General features: G+C 38.2%; 1 long non-coding RNA gene across 10 annotated transcripts in view; it reads left to right on the top strand.

Moving 5' to 3' along the window:
• LOC134808289 (uncharacterized) overlaps window positions 1-17,709 on the top strand; it is a 291,140-nt gene that overhangs the window by 100,959 nt on the left and 172,472 nt on the right. The window contains exon 5 of one of the 10 annotated variants that reach the window (XR_010150921.1): window positions 5,006-5,106. The exons of the other annotated variants lie outside the window; for them this stretch is intronic. This is a non-coding gene — a long non-coding RNA (uncharacterized LOC134808289). The remainder of the gene's footprint in view (window positions 1-5,005; window positions 5,107-17,709) is intronic. 10 annotated transcript variants of the gene reach the window in all.

Below are 17,709 nucleotides of genomic sequence, written 5' to 3' on the forward strand. Positions count from 1 at the left end.
AATAACAAATTTCATAACTTAAGGATGCTATGTTCATACTTCGTGTATTAGCCAGGGTTCTACAGTGAAACAAAACCAATGGGTGTGTATATATATCTATATGAAGCCATTTATTATAAGGAATTAACTCACACAATTACGAGGCTGGCAAGTCTCAATATCTGTGGGATGAATTGGCAAGCTAGAGACCCAGAAGAGTTGATGATGTGGCTACTGTCTGGGTCCAAAGGCCTGCGCACTAGGAAAGGCAATGGCATACTTCGAGTCTGAAGGCTGGTTGGCTTGACAGCCAGGAATGTTCACGGCTTCAGTTTCAGTCCAAAGGCAAGAAAAAAGTTAATGTTGCAGCTTGAAGGCAGTGAGGCAGGAAGAATTCTTTCTCATTTGGGGGAAGATCAGCCTTTTAGCCTATTCAGACCTTCAGCTGATTTGATGAGGCCCGCTCGCATTAGGAAGGGCAACCTGCTTTATTCAGTCTATTGATTTAAATGTTAATCCAATCTAAAAATACCCCTGATGACACAGCAAGGATAATGTTTGACTAAAGGTCTAGGCGCTCCACATCCTATACAAGTTGACACACAAAATTAACTATTGCACTGCAAAAATAAGTTTATAATATAAATTGTATATTACACAATATATTAAAACAGTAAAATAATTAATAGTGTTGTATTTATCTCAAAGTTGAATGATAATTGAAAGACTAAATAAATCACAAAAATACATATTGCATACATGTCTGTGTGTATGTTCACATATAGATGTGTTTCTTTCTGTATTTACAGTCATGTACCATATAACAATATTTCAAACCACATATACAACAATTGTCCCATAAGATTATAACATCATAGTTTTACTGCATCTTTTTTATGTTTATATACACAACTGCTTACTATTGTGTTACAATTGCCTACAGAATTCCATGAAATAACATACTGTATGGGTTTGTAGCTCAGAAGCAATAGGCTATACCATATAGCCTAAGTATGTAGCAAGCATACCATTTAGGTTTATGTAAGCACACTATTATGTTTGCACAACAACAAAGTCACCTAATGATTCCTTACTCAGAACATATCTCCATCATTATATGATGCGTGACTGTATATAAAATGTTTGATAATTAAATATACATACCAATACATGCAAATAAAATTTTGGGAGCAGCGTACTTTAATTAAAAAAAGAGAAGTTTGAACTGGGTTGGTGTTTTTTGTTCTACCACTGATCCCTTGAAAATGGTTTGCTTATCCACTGGAAAAAGGGTCATAAAACTAGTGAAACTATTTAAGAGAGCTATTACACACTCTGAGCCCAATAAGAGCATACTCAGGGCACAAAACTGACAAAATAACAAATATTGATATATAACATCTGGCTTCAAATACTCCCCTTGCTTAACATGCAGAATATTGGAAAGCTGAGGAATTTTAGAAAGAACACCTATTATATCCATTTGTGTTCTTTTGAGAGTTATTGGGCATAGGAAGTTGGTGGATGGTTTAATAAGCAGCAAAGGCAGGCAAATGCAAGCCAAGATGAGAGAGCAAGAACATCTGGGTTATCAGTATCTCCCAGATGCATTTTATGCAGAAATGTAAAGCAAAGAATTAGTGCCCCCTATTGTTTTAACTTCTACTGACAATCTTTATTAATAAATTATTATAGAACCTGGGAATTTTTAATCTATGCATCCGAAGAGAACCATTTATAAATTTTTAAACATAAAAAGAATAATAGTAAATAAGTCATTTATTAATATAAAATATTTTGTTGCTATTGAAGTTTTTAAGTGGAAGTTAAGATATCTAAAAGTATAATATTTAATACATGAGAAAATAAATTCTAAGACAATCTTACTGTATAATTTACCTAGTAAGTAATTACTAGATACTTAGTTTGTCATCAATTTTCTCTATAATAAACGTAATAAATAAGTGGTGGAGTATATAGACATGCACACACACATATACTTACATGTGTATAAATATAAAATTATTTGTATCTGTGAATTTCCTAAGTTAACTACCTGAACGTGGAACTAATGAGTAAAATTATATCACCAATTAATACATTTAAAAATTTTTCTTCATAAAAATAACACAAATTACAATGGGTTGTTAGCTGAAATGAAATTTATTTTGATTAGTTGCTATTGCCTATTACTTCTTCTGTGCTAATTATTTATTTGAGTTTTTTTCTTAATTTGGTTTTCTTATGCTTTACAAATACTCATGCCTATAAATGATTCTGAGCCTTTTTCCCCTAACTCATGTTTAATCACAGGCAATTGAATGTACTTTAATCACACTCAGTATTATATCTAAGAAGAAATTTTAGTATTCCTAATAAAATAAATTTATTTAAAGTTTCTTATAAAGTTTTAAATATTATAATTATTATCTTAAAAATCTGTAATTATTATTATCTTAATTAAAAAACAGAACCAACAAAGACTTGCTCCATGCAATGTCAACAAATGTTATCTCATTAAAAATAACCCTTGGGCATCCCAATCCTTTTTGTCATACATTCTGTAAAAACACATGTTTCACTCAGCATTTAAAAGAGAAGGCATGAATAACAAATTGAATTAATCTCAAATGCTTTAAAATGTAATTTTAAAGATACAGCTTAACATTTTTCATGTTATAAGTGACATTCTTTCACATTCCATGAAATAGGAAAACTAACCCCAAACACTCAGAATGTTAAAATGGCTTTTAAGATTATTAATATTTGACAGTGAGAATTTTTCGTTCATATACGTATATAGTTTAAATTATATTGTGTTAATAAGTATAACAAAATAATTATAAATTTTACTATGTTTTATGTTTTATAGTAAATGTTATGATGGCACACTATTTCAAGTCTGAATAGAAAGCAAAATAAGAGTATCATTAATATAGCTTAGCTGTGTCCCCACCCAAATCTCATCTTGAATTCCCACATATTGTGGGAGGGACCCAATAAGAGGTCATTGAATCATAGGGGTGGATCTCCTCTGTGCTATTCTCATTATAGTAAATAAGTCTCATGAGATCTGATGGTTTTAAAAATAAGTAGCTTTCCAGCACAAGTTCTCTTCTCTTGTCTTCTGCCATGTGAGTGAGATGTGCCTTTCACCTTCTGCCATCATTGTGAGGCCTCCGTTGCCATGTGGAACTCTAAGTCCAATAAACCTCTTACTTTTGTAAATAGCCTAGTATTGGGTATTTCTTTATGAAGCAGCATGAAAATGGACTAATACATTTAATTGGTACCAGTGGAGTGGGGCATTAGGGAAAAGATGAAAAGATATCTGAAAATGTGAAAATAACTTTGAAACTGGGTAACAAGGAGTGGTTGGAACAGTTTGGAGGGCTCAGAAGACAACAGGAAAGTGTGGGAATGGTTGGAACTCCCTAGAGACTTGTGGAATGGCTTTGACCAAAATGCTGACAATCATATGGACAATGAAATTCAGGTTGAGTTGGTCTCAGATGGAGATAAAAGACTTGTTGGGAACTGGAGCAAAGGTGACTCTTGTTATGTTTTAGCAAAGAGACTGGCAGCATTTTGCCTCTGCCCTAGGCATTTGTGGAACTTTGAACTTGAGAGAGATGATTTGGGGTATCTGGCAGAAGAAATTTCTAAGTAGCAAAGCATTCAAGAGGTGACTTGGTGCTATTAAAAACATTCCATTCGATAAGTGAAGCAGAGTATAAAAGTTCAGAAAATTTGCAGCCTGACAATGCAATAAAAAAGAAAAACCCATTTTCCGAGAAGAAATTCAAGCTGGGTGCGGATATTTGAACAAGTAATGAGAAGCTCAATGTTAATCACAAAGACGACTGGGAAAATGTCTCTAGGATATGCCAGAGACCTTTGTGGCAAACCCTCCGATTACAGACCCAGAGGTGTAGGAGGAGAAAATGGTTTCATGGGCCTGCCCTAGGGTCCCCATGCTGTGTGCAGCCTAGGGACTTGGAGCCCTGCATCCCAGTTGCTCCAGCCATGGCTGAAATGGACGAAAATAGAGCTTGGGTAGTGGCTTCAGAGGGTGCAAGCCCCAAGTCTTGGCAGCTTCCACATGATGTTGAGCCGGCAAGTGCACAGAAGACATGAGCTGTGGTTTGGAAACCTCCGCCTAGATTTCAGAAGATGTATGGAAATGCCTGGATACCCAGGCAGAAGTTTGCTGCAGGGTTGGGGCCCTCATAGAGAATCTTTGCTAGGGAAGTGCATAAGGGAAATATGGGGTCAGGGCCCCCCACACAGAATCCTTACTGGGGCACTGCCTAGTGGAGCTGTGAGAAGAGGACCACCGTCCTGCAGACCCCAGAATGGTAGATCCATCCACAGCTTGGACTATGTGCCTGGAAAAGGTACAGACATTCAATGCCAGCCCACAAAGGCAGTTAGGAGGGAGGCTGTGCCCTTCAAAGCCACAAGGGCAGAGCTGTCCAAGACCATGGGAACCCACCTCTTGCCTCAGTGTGACCTGCATGTGAGACCTGGAGTCAAAGGCGATCATTTTGGAAATTTAAGATTTGACCACCCTGCTGGATTTCAGACTTGCATGGGACCTCTAGTCCCTTTGTTTTGGCCAATTTCTCCCATTTGGAACAGCTGTATTTACCCAATGCCTCCACCCTCATTGTATCTAGGAGGTAACTAACTTGCTTTTGATTTTACAGTCTCATAGGTGGAAGGGAATTTCCCTGTCTCAGATGAGACTTTGGACTGTGGACTTTTGAGTTAATGTTGAAATGAGTTAAGACTTTGGGGGGCTATTGGGAGGGCATAATTGGTTTTGAAATATGAGGATATGAGATTTGAGGGGCCCCAGGGGCCGAATGATATGGTATGGCTTTTTCCCACCCAAATCACATCTTCAATTCCCATATGTTGTGGGAAGGGTCCATGGGAGGTAATTGAATTATAGGGGTGGGTCTTTCCTGTGCTGTTCTTGTGATAGTGAATAAGTCTCATGAGATCTTATGGTTTTAAAAAGGAGAGTTTTCCTGCATCAGCTCTCTTCTCTTGTCTGCCACCCTGTGAGATGTGCCTTTCACCTTCCACCATCATTGTGAGGCCTCCCAGCCACGTGGAACTGTAAGTCCAATAAATCTCTTCTTTTTGTAAATTGCCCAGTCTCAAGTACGGCTTTATCAGCAGCATGAAAATGGACTAACACAATCACAATAAAAATTGAACCATAAATTTGGTAAATTTTAACATCCCTAGAAGTATAATTATTTAAAAACTGAGCAAGCTTCAATAGTCAAAATTTTAATATTTGATATAACTTCAGTCAAAATTAATATTTATTCTGATTGTATTATAGCCTGTAAAATCACAGTCTTTTTAAACATATATTCTTGCAAGGACTTTGAGATAAACATCATCTTAGCTTTTCTATTTGTTTCACTACAATATTTTAATTAAATATAACTTTTTTGTGTTTAAAATTCTAAATAATTTCTGTTCTTTTACATTTGCTGAGGAGAGCTTTACTTCCAACTATGTGGTCAATTTTGGAATAGGTGTGGTGTGGTGCTGAAAAAAATGTATATTCTGTTGATTTGGGGTGGAGAGTTCTGTAGATGTCTATTAGGTCCGCTTGGTGCAGAGCTGAGTTCAATTCCTGGGTACCCTTGTTGGCTTTCTGTCTCGTTGATCTGTCTAATATTGACAGTGGGGTGTTAAAGTCTCCCATTATTAATGTGTGGGAGTCAAAGTCTCTTTGTAGGTCACTCAGGACTTGCTTTATGAATCTGGGTGCTCCTGTATTGGGTGCATATATATTTAGGATAGTTAGCTCTTCTTGTTGAATTGATCCCTTTACCATTATGTAATGGCCTTCTTTGTCTCTTTTGATCTTTGTTGGTTTAAAGTCTGTTTTATGAGAGACTAGGATTGCAACCCCTGCCTTTTTTTGTTTTCCATTTGCTTGGTAGATCTTCCTCCATCCTTTTATTTTGAGCCTATGTGTGTCTCTGCACGTGAGATGGGTTTCCTGAATACAGCACACTGATGGGTCTTGACTCTTTATCCAATTTGCCAGTCTGTGTCTTTTAATTGGAGCATTTAGTCCATTTACATTTAAAGTTAATATTATTATGTGTGAATTTGATCCTGTCATTATGATGTTAGCTGGTTATTTTGCTGGTTAGTTGATGCAGTTTCTTCCTAGTCTTGATGGTCTTTACATTTTGGCATGATTTTGCAGTGGCTGGTACCGGTTGTTCCTTTCCATGTTTAGCGCTTCCTTCAGGAGCTCTTTTAGGGCAGGCCTGGTGGTGACAAAATCTCTCAGCATTTGCTTGTCTGTAAAGTATTTAATTTCTCCTTCACTTATGAAGCTTAGTTTGGCTGGATATGAAATTCTGGGTTGAAAATTCTTTTCTTTAAGAATGTTGAATATTGGCCCCCACTCTCTTCTGGCTTGTAGGGTTTCTGCCGAGAGATCCGCTGTTAGTCTGATGGGCTTCCCTTTGTGGGTAACCCGACCTTTCTCTCTGGCTGCCCTTAACATTTTTTCCTTCATTTCAACTTTGGTGAATCTGACAATTATGTGTCTTGGAGTTGCTCTTCTCGAGGAGTATCTTTGTGGCGTTCTCTGTATTTCCTGAATCTGAACGTTGGCCTGCCTTGCTAGATTGGGGAAGTTCTCCTGGATAATATCCTGCAGAGTGTTTTCCAAGTTGGTTCCATTCTCCCCATCACTTTCAGGTACACCAATCAGACGTAGATTTGGTCTTTTCACATAGTCCCATATTTCTTGGAGGCTTTGCTCATTTCTTTTTATTCTTTTTTCTCTAAACTTCCCTTCTCGCTTCATTTCATTCATTTCATCTTCCATTGCTGATACCCTTTCTTCCAGTTGATCTCATCAGCTCCTGAGGCTTCTGCATTCTTCATGTAGTTCTCGAGCCTTGGTTTTCAGCTCCATCAGCTCCTTTAAGCACTTCTCTGTATTGGTTATTCTAGTTATACATTCTTCTAAATTTTTTTCAAAGTTTTCAACTTCTTTGCCTTTGGTTTGAATGTCCTCCCATAGCTCAGAGTAATTTGATCATCTGAAGCCTTCTTCTCTCAGCTCGTCAAAGTCATTCTCCGTCCAGCTTTGTTCCGTTGCTGGTGAGGAACTGCGTTCCTTTGGAGGAGGAGAGGTGCTCTGCTTTCTAGCAGAGCTCTTGGGCTAGCCCACACTTAGTCTACAGCAATTGTTCAACATTTACATCTAAGTATTTTTTTCCAGTTTATGACTTTAGCAGCTTCTGCTCTATGCAAATTTCAGTCGTGGCTATCAGATACAATTGTTTCTTCAAATCCATACATTAATCCAGTATTTATTGTTTGTTAAAAATACTATAACAACTTTGGATTTTCAATATAAATCCAAAAAAGTAAATATATTATTTACTTTCAATGTTGTTATTACTGAAATTATACCATATAACATTTAATGACATATATAATATGTACATTTAATATTATAACTTTCACTTCTATAAGTGGTTGACAATAGTAAACATTTCCAAAGTTTTTGACAACATTATCTGGTACTTCAGTTTGTAGATAAAATTACTAACTTTTTTTTTATTGAAGACTTAATTCTGACTTAGTTTCTGCTCCTATATGTAAAGAACCTGGTAACTGTCGCTACCATACTTATACAATAAAAACCTGGGCAATTTGAAAATCAATGACATTTTTTAGACCCATCAAAAAATTTAGGTTGCAGAATGAACCACTACTGCAAAATCTGAAGAAACAATTGTATCTGATAGCCACGGCTGAAATTTGCATAGAGCAGAAGCTGCTAAAGTCATAAACTGGAAAAAAATACTTAGATGTAAATATTGAACAATTGCTGTAGACTAAGTGTGGGCTAGCCCAAGAGTGAGAATCAGTTAGATTCTACAGGTTTAGTAGACCACTATACTTTCATCAATTTTCCCTCCAGCAGTCTTACCGGGTTTTCTTGGTGAAGATGGAGAAAGATAGCCCCTGGTCTCTGGCAAGTTGAGGAAGGAGTAACCATTGTGAAATACATCTAGAGCCTTAGATTTAATAAAGACCCTTTCTCCAAGTGAAAAGACTTTGATAGGTCCTATCCCACATGGGGCAGAGTATTCCGACACCATCTTACTTTAACCTTCCTGATCATCGAAGACAGGAAAAAACAGGAAAAAAAAGAGCTTCAAGAAACTATACTGGGGAAGCTGATGCAGGAAGACAGTAGAGGGGTTTAGAGACAAAGAGCTGTTGCCCTGGTAAAACACATGTGAAGGCTCATCATTGTGATTCACTGGCCACTAAAATTTTGGGTAAGATTTAATTAGATAATTATAGAATGTTCCCTTTCTTTCACAACTTACCACCATATCAACAGTGCCTCAGTGTAATGATGGTGTATTATAGATAAAAGTGTGGCAAGGTCCAGAATCTACATGAGTAGTACTGTTGAGTAAAGCTTATATTCAGCAGGTGAGACAAAAACAAGGACATTAGAGTAACTTGAAGTCTCTAATGTCTGTAGCTACAGCAACATGAAAGAGCTGAAATATCAGTCAGGTTAACATAAAAATTCTCTTAAAAAAACACATTTCCTTCAATTCCTTCTATCCAAATGCAACATGTTTGGCATCCAACAGAAAATTACAAGGTAAGTCATAATTCAAAAAAAAAGTAGAGTATGAAGACACAATGCTTATATCAGAACTAGATTAACATATGAAAAATGTCAGACAGAATTTAAAACAACAATAACTAATATGGTAAGGGCTCTATCTGTGTTGCTATGAAGGAATATCTGAGGTTGGGTAATTTATAAAGAAGGTTATTTGATTTAGAGTTCTGAAGGATGTACAGGAAGCATGGTGCAAGCATCTGCCTCTGGTGTGAGCTTCAGGCTGCTTTCACTCATGGTGTCAGAGGCATTTGAACCAGAGCAACTCCATGCTGAATAGGGGCTGGGTAAAATAAGGCTGAGACCTACTGGGCTGCATTCCCAGATGGTTAGGCATTCCAAGTCACAGGATGAGTTAGGAGGTGAGCACAAGATGTGGGTTATAAAGACATTACTGACACAACAGATTGCGGTAAAGAAGCTGGCCAAATCCCTCCAAAACCAAGATGGTGACAAAAGTGACCTTTGGTCACCCTCACTGCTACACTCCCACCAGCACTATGACCATTTAGAAATGTCATGGCAACATCAGGAAGTTACCTTGCATGAGCTAAAAATGGGAGGCATGAATAATCCACCCCTTGTTTAGCATATCATCAAGAAATAACCATAAAAATGGGTAACCAGCAGCCCTCAGGGCTGCTCTGCCTATGGAGTAGCCATTTTCTTGTTTCTTTACTTTTTAAATAAACTCACTTTCACTTTATGGACTTGCTTCAAATTCTTTCTTGTGCAATATCCAAAAACCCTTGCTTGGGGTCTGAATTGGGACCCTTTTCTAGTAACAGTGTCAGGAGGGGCAGGGAAACCAGTGAGACAGGGGAACTCACTTGACCCCTTCACGAGACTAGTGACAAGGGTGTCGATCCCTTACTAGGCTACCACCACACTCAAACCCCTTGCAGGAGGGGGAGCATGCAGGATAGTAGGTACGGGCACCAGGACAAGCACTTTTGGGCTCTGGCCCCATGGAAACATCTAGGGGTGTGTTACAGTTAATGCTTTTTTAGCAGTTGCCATCCATGGACAGCTAAGTGTTCACCAGCTCAGTGGAGAGTCAGGGTGACAGTCTTTCACACCTTGGCCTCTTGGTACCTGGGTTTTTGCACAGTGTCCAGGAAGAATTGGGTCACGTGGACTTGAAGGACGGTGAATGCAGAGATTTTGTTGGGTGATGGTGATGGTTGTCAGTGGTATGGGGAGCTAAAAAGGGGATGGAACAGGAAGAATAATCTTCCCCTGGAGGGGGAAGATAATCATAAGCCTTTCAATTATGCCTGGCAGAACTTCTTTGCAACTGTCCCTCGCCAGACTCCTCTCAATGTTCAGATGCTTCTTCTCTTCTCTCCTTCTCTGGCATGCTACTCCACTTCTCTGTCAGTGGAGTTTGGGGTTGTAATGGGTATAGGATGTGGGGGCATGGTGGGCCTGGGTAGTTTTGGAAAAAGCAACATTTAGGAAAACAGGGATAACTGTTTTTATTTAAGGTCATGGTTTCCAGGCTTGAGGATGGGACCTTTGCTGGGAAACCACCCTGTTCGAGCCAGTATTTCCCTGCCTTCAGTCCATATGGTTTGCCCACTCTGGAAAGGTACAGCTAACTGCCATTGGAATAGGGACAATGACCAATCTCAGCTATTTCTAGCTGACAGGAGGCATTGTTTTGGGGAAAACAGAAGTCAGATTCTTCTCAGATGTTTACCTAAGGGTCCATGGCAAAGGGTCATTACCTTAATCATACCTAAGGGTCCATTATCCCAGGCTCTGGTTGCCTGACTGTTTGGAGTTTGATGGCTTCTAGGCAACAGAAAAAACAAAAACAAACAAACAAACAAAACACAAGTTTTATAAAGTTAAGTATGCATGGGTTAAATACATGTATTATGCAAGGAAAGAATCTAGTGGCAAAGATTACAAAAATAAGAAGTGAAATATAGTAACAACATTTTACCCCAAGCTGTTTCATCCTGGTGAAAGAAATTAAACCTTGTCTGAGAGTGGTTAAACTTTATGACAGAGATAACTGTTCTTGCCACATCTGTGTCAGTTAACAGATGCATCTTGGGAATTCTGGAGTTTGTGGGTTTGCACAGTGGCCATTAAACCTTCTGCTTCTTTCTTGTGTCTCCCTATTTCTATTGTAAAAGGCCGAGGTGGCCACTTTCAGGAGGTTCTCTAAAGTACTATATAGCCCCAGTGTCCATTTCTGCAAGTTCCTCCTGATATCAGGGGCTGCCTGAATAATAAATTTATCCTTTAGGATTAGTTATCCCTTGATAGAATTAGGAGATAGAGAGGTGTGCTTTACCAAGGCCTCTCTTAGCCTTTCCAGGAAGGCAGCGGGATTCTCATCAAATTCCTGGTATATCATGGATTGCTTGGTATAATTGAGAAGCTTGGTTCTAGTTTTACCTAAGCCTTCCATTATGCACACCTGAAAGTGTCTCCTCTTCCATTCTCCAATCTCAAATTTGGGATCCAATTTAGGGTCATTCACTGCTACTGCTTCTCTTCCAGTTGGATGCAGTTTAGCCTCTTCCCTGATGCTATATGTTATACAAAGCTCATCCCCAAATCTCTCTGCTGCTTGCAGAGTGGCCTGCTTCACAGTGTTAATCAGTGTCTGCTTCAAAAGTAACATAACATCTTTCCAGGAGAGTTAAGATACTTGAGTTAAATTTCTAGAAAGCCTCTATATATCTGTCAGGGTCTTCTGAAAACATGCCAGGATCCCCCTTAATTTGCCTTAAGTCCTATAGAGAGAAGGGGACCTGGACCTTACTAGGGCCAAATTCACCAAGCATCTATTTACATTAAATCCCAGACAGACCTTGCCAAGTTTGCAGTAATCAGCCAGCAGGGGCCACTCCTCTGTTGCTTCCCTATTATAAGCAGAGTGCTGAGATACGAAAAGAACCTTCTCACTTAAAACAAACAAACAAACAAAAAATAGCTTAAAATACATAATGGGGGGAACTGGGGGAAGAGCCTCTTGCTCTGTGGAAATGGGTTTCTTTAATTACTGTATCCCCCAGTTCAGACCTAGAAGGACCCTTTGGCATTGGGAGGAAAAGCTTCATTGGTGAGGGTGCATGACAGGAGGGGATGGCAAAAGGGAGGTGCCTGCCAGCCAGAGATGGAGCCCTTAGCCCCCAAGACAGCCCTGGCATCTGGGCAGTGTGCGCAGCACATTCTTGCCGTGCTTGGCCCTTGGGCATGGCACACGCCTCTGCCAGAGAATCACCCTTTTCTAACCAGTATTTCTCTACCTCCTCTTTGTATCACTAGCATGTGCAAGGCAAGAGAGAAGGCAAGGCCAGGGTTTGTGTGGACAGTTGCGGGGTAAGTATCAGGCTCTTTTAACAGCCAGTTCTCATGGAAACTAAGAGTGAGAACTGCCAGGCACAGTGGGTCACACCTATAATCTCAGTACTTTGGGAGGCCAAGGTGGGTGGATCACGAGATCAAGAGATGGAGACCATTCTGGCAAACATTGTGAAACGTTATCTCTACTAAAAATACAAAAATTAGCTGGGCGTGGTGGCACGCACCTGTAGTCCCAGCTACTCAGGAGGCTGAGGCAGGAGAATGCTTGAACCTGGGAGGCAGAGGTTGCAGTGAACCAAGATCCCGCCACTACACTCCAGCCTGGTGACAGAGCAAGACTCATTTCAAAAGAAAAAAGAAAAAAAAAGAGTGAGAACTTACTCACTGCTGAGAGAATAGCATCCAGCCATTCACAGGGGATCTGCTCCCATGATATGAACATCTCCCACCAAGCCCCACCTCTAACACTGGGGATCAAATTTCCACATGAGACTCAGTGGAGTCAAACCACATCCAAACCACAGAAGGCTCCAATGGAAAAAGACAATATGCAAGCACAAATGCACAATGTGAACAGAGAGGTAGAAACACTAAAAAAAAATTTAACGTTAGAAATTTTTAAAAATGCAAAACTGTAAAAGAAGTGAAGAAAATATTTGATGGGTCCATCAGTAGAATAGTCATGGCTGGGGAAAAAAATGAGTGAGCTTGAAGATAAATCAATCAAAACTTCCAAAATAAAATGCAAATAGAAAATGAATTTAAAAAGAAAAATAACATAACATACAAAGACTGTGGGATAATTTCAAAAAGGTATAAGATAAGCCAGGCTTATTTCACTTAAAACAATGATCTCCAATTCCATCCATGTTGCTGCAAATGAAAGGATGTCATTTCTTTGTGTCCAAAGAGTATTCCACTGTGTAAATGTACCACATTTTCTTTATCCAGTCGTGTGTTGATGGACACTTAGCTTGCTTCCAAATCTTGGCTATTGTGAAAAGTGCTGCAACAAACATGAGAGAACAGGTATCTTTTTGATATACTGATTTCCTTTCTTTTGGGTATCTACCCAGGAGTGGGATTGCCATGTCATATGGTAGCTCCATTTTTAGTTTTTTCAGGAATGTCCAAACTGTTGTTTATTATAGTTGTACTATTTTACATTCTCTCCAATACTGTGTGAAGGTTCTTTTTTCTTTGATTTACATTTCTCTGATGATCAATGATGTTGAGCACCTTTTTATATGCCTGTTTGCCATTTGTATGTCTTCTTTTGAGAAATATCTATTCAAATCTTTTGCCCATTTTTTTGATGAGATCATTATATTATTTTTTTCTGTGCAGTTGTTTGAGCTCCTTATATACTCTGGTTATTAATCCTTTGTCAGATGGGCAGTTTGCAAATATTTTCTCCCACTCTGTTTGTTGTCCCTTCACTTTGTTGACTGTTTTGTCTCTTAACTTTGTTAATTGTTTCCTTTGCTTGCAGAAACTTTTTAATTTGGTGTAATCCCATTTGTCCATTTTTGCTTTGACTGCCTGTGCTGTGTGTGCTCAAGAAATCTTTGCTGAGAGCAATGTCATGGAAATTTTCCCCAAAAATTCCTTGTAGCATTTTTATGGTTTGAGGTCTTAGATTTAATTTTTTCATCCATTTTGATTTGATTTTTTATATGGCCGGAGATAATGGTCTAGATTTATTCTTCTTCATATGAATATCCAGTTTTCCCAGTACCATTTATTGAACAGACTGTCTTTTCCCCAGTGTATGTACTTGGCAGCTTTGTTGAAAATGAGTTTACTGTAGATGTCTGGACTTGTTTCTCGTTATTGATCTTTAGTTTATTCCCTTGTGTTCACAGAAAATGCTTCATATGATTTCAATTTTTTCAATGTTTTAAGACTTGTTTTGTGATGTAACATATTGTCTGTCCTTGAGAATAATCCATATGCTGAGAAAAAGAATGTGTATTGTGCAACCATTAGGTGCAATGTTCTTCAAATATCTATTAGATCCATTAGATCTATAAGCACAGACTAAGTCTGAGGTTTCTTTGTAGATTTTCTGTCTTGATATGTTTAATGCTGAAAGTGGGGTGTTGACATCTCCAACTGTTATTATATTGGGGCCTATCTCTTGCTTTAGCTCTAATATTATTGCCTTTATATACCTGAGTAGTCCAGGGTTGTGTGCATATATATTTAGAATTGTTGTGTCCTCTTCCTGATTGATGTCTTTATTATTACATAGTAAACTTCTTTGCCTCTTCTTATAGTTTTTGTCTTGAAATAAAATATTTTTTGTCTGATATAAATATAGCTATTCCTGCTGGGTTTTTTTCCATTGGCATGGAACATCTTTTTCCATCCCTTTATTTTTAGTCTATGTGTGTATTTATAGGTGAATTGTGTTTCTTGTAGTCAACAGATCAATGAATCTTGTTTTTTAATCCATTTAGCTATTCTATGTCTTTTGATCAGAGAGTTTTGTTCATTTACATTCAATGTCATTATTGATAATTAAGGACTTACTCCTGCCATTTTTTTATTTGTTTTCTGGTTGTTTTGTGGTCTTCCCTTTCCTATTTTGTTTCTTCCCATCTTCCATTTAGTAAAGGTGATTTTCTCTGGTGATACGATTTAGTCTCTTGCTTTTTACTTTTCCTCTATCTGTTGCATGATATTTAGTTTGAGGATTATCATGGTGCTTGCAAATACTATCATATAATTCATTATGTTAACATGATAACCACTTAACACTGGTTTTAACAAGCAAACAAGCAAAAATAAAACTAATGAAAAGCCTGTATTTTAACTTTGTCTCCCTGCTTTGTAACTTTTTTTTCTATTTATATCTGATTTTACTGTCTCTTTCTTGAAAAGTTGTTGTAGTTCTTATTTTTGATAAGTTCATCATTTAGTCTTTCTACTTAGTAGAAAAGTTGTTTACACACCACAGTTACAGTGTTAAAGTATTATGGATTTTTTTGTGGTGTACATACTATTACCAGTGAGTTGTGTACCTTCAGGTGATTACTTATTAGTCATTAATGCCCCTTTCTTTTCTATTGAATTACTCCCTTTAGTATTTCTTGTAGGACAGGTCTGATGCTGATGAAACTCCTCAGTTTTTGTTTGTCTTGGAAAGTCTTTATTTCTCCTTCATGTTTGAAGAATATTTTCAGTAGATATACTATTCTAGGTTTAAAAAGTTTTTTTTTTTCTTTCGGCACTTTAAATATGTCATGCCACAGTCTCCTGGCCTGAAAGGTGTCTTCTGAAAAGTCTGCTGTCTGACATATTGAAGCTCCATTGTATTTTATGTTTCCTTTTTCTCTTGCTGCTTTTAGGGTTCTTTAAAAAAAATGTGAACTTTAAGAGTTTATTAAACTCCTTGAGGTAGTCTTATTTGTCTTAAATCTGCTTCCTGCTTCATAACCTTCTGGTACTTGGATGTTGGTATTTTTCCTAGGTTTGAGAAGTTCTATGTATTTAAATAAACTTTAAATAAATAAGCCTTATCCATTTCTCTACTCTGTCTTTAATGCCAATAACTTTTAGATTTGCCTTTTTAAGGCTATTTTCTGAATCTTGCAGGCATGCTTTTTTTTTGTTTGTGTGTGTGTGTTTTTTTGTTTTTTGTTTTTTGTTTTTTGTTTTGAGACGGAGTCTCACTCTGTCACCCAGGCTGGAGTGCACTGGCACGATCCTGGCTCACTGCAAGCTCCACCTCCTGGGTTCATGCCATTCTCCTGGTAGGCATGCTTTTTAAAAAATTCTTTTTTCTTTTGTCTCCTGCATGTATTTTCAAATAGTTTAATAGTATTTTAATAGTATTTTTAATTATTCAAGCTCAATAATTCTTCTGCTTAACCAATTCTGCTATTAAAGGACACTGATGCATTCTTCAGTGTGCCAATTGCATTTTTTCAGTTATAGAATTTCTACTTGATTATTTTTAATTATTTCAATCTGTTTGTTAAATATATCTGTTAGAATTCTGAACCTTTTCTGTTTTCCTGAATTTCTTTTAATTTCCTCAAAACAGCTATTTCAAATTCTGTGTCTGAAAGATCACATATCTCTGTTTCTCCAGGATTGGTACCAGATGTCTTATTTAGATTATTTGGTGAGGTCATGTTTTCCTGGATGGTGTTGATGCTAGTAGATGTTCTTCAGTGTCTAGGCATTGAAAAGTTAAATATTTATTGTAGTCTTCACTGTCTGCTCTTATTTGTACCCACCCTTCTTGGGAAAGCTTACCAGATATTTCAAAAAACTTGAGTGTTGTGATCTAAATTGTATCTGCTTTAGGAGGCACCCCAAGAACACTGTGGTTCTTTCAATCTCATACAGTTACCAGCTAGATGGCCTTGAATAAGATCTCAAATAATACTCTAGATTATCAGGCAGACTCTTATTCTCTTCCCTTATTTTGTCCTAAAGAAATAGAGTCTCTCTCTGTTCTGAGCCACTTGGAATTGATGGTGGAGTAATACAAGCACCCCTATTGTTACCAACACTATGACTGCACTGGGTCAGACCTGAAGCCAGAACAGCAATGGATCTTGGCCAAGTCCTGCTGTAGCCACTCCCTGGATACTGCCTACATTCTCTCAAGATCCTGGGGCTTTACACTCAGCAGGTTGCAAAGCCAGCCAAGCATGTGTTCTTTTTAGGGTGGCAAGTTTCCCAGTCCCCAGGTGAGTCCAGAGGTGCCTAGGAGGCTGGGACTAGAGTCAAAAAATCTTAGAAGTCTATCTGGTATTCTACTGTACTCCAGCAAATCTGATACTCAAACCACAAGACACATCTTTCCCACTTTTTCCTCCCCTTTCCAAAGGCAAAGGAGCCTCAGCCCATGGCCATAAAGGAGCCTTAACCCATGGCCACCACCACCTTAGGCCCATGAAGAATACTGCCAGGCTCATTGGTGTTCCTTAAAGACCATGGGCACTTTAGTCGACCTATGGTACGTGCTTTCTGGCCTGAGAGTCATCCTTTAGGCCAATTGACTCCACTCTTGCCCAGGGCAGGTCCAGATATGCTTTCTAAGAGTCACATTCTGGAATCAGGGACAATAAGATCCCACTCAGTTTTCTACTCCCCTGTAGCTAAGTTGTTAGTCAAGGTGCAAGACAATATCCTGTATTACATATCATTACATATATGTATGTATACATATGTGCATGTATATATGTATGTGTGTGTGTGTGTATATATATGTATATATATATATAAAATACTGACCATATGTCAAGAATTATGCCAAATCTAGAAATGAAATTAATTTATAATCTAATAGAGGCTACAAAAAAAAAAGGATTGTGGCAATAAAGATGGATACAAGTTCACTAGGCTATAAATCAATTTCTTTTTTTTTTTTTTTTTGAGACAGAGTCTTGCGCTGTTGCCCGGGCTGGAGTGTGGTGGTGCAATCTCAGTTTACTGCAACCTCTGCATCCTGGGTTCACACCGTCCTCCTGCCTCAGCCTCCCGAGTATCTGGGACTACAGTTGCCTGCCACCAAACCCAGCTAATTTTTTGTATTTTTAGTGGAGACAGGGTTTCACTATGTTGGCCAAGTTGGTCTCAAACTCCTGACCTCGTGATCCGCCAGCCTCGGCCTCCCAAAGTGCTGGGATTACAGGCATGAGCCCCCGCACCTGGCCTAAATCAATTTCTTAATA

The sequence above is a fragment of the Pan troglodytes genome, chromosome 15 (assembly GCF_028858775.2).
Source record: "Pan troglodytes isolate AG18354 chromosome 15, NHGRI_mPanTro3-v2.0_pri, whole genome shotgun sequence".
Taxonomy (NCBI): Eukaryota; Metazoa; Chordata; class Mammalia; order Primates; family Hominidae; genus Pan; species Pan troglodytes.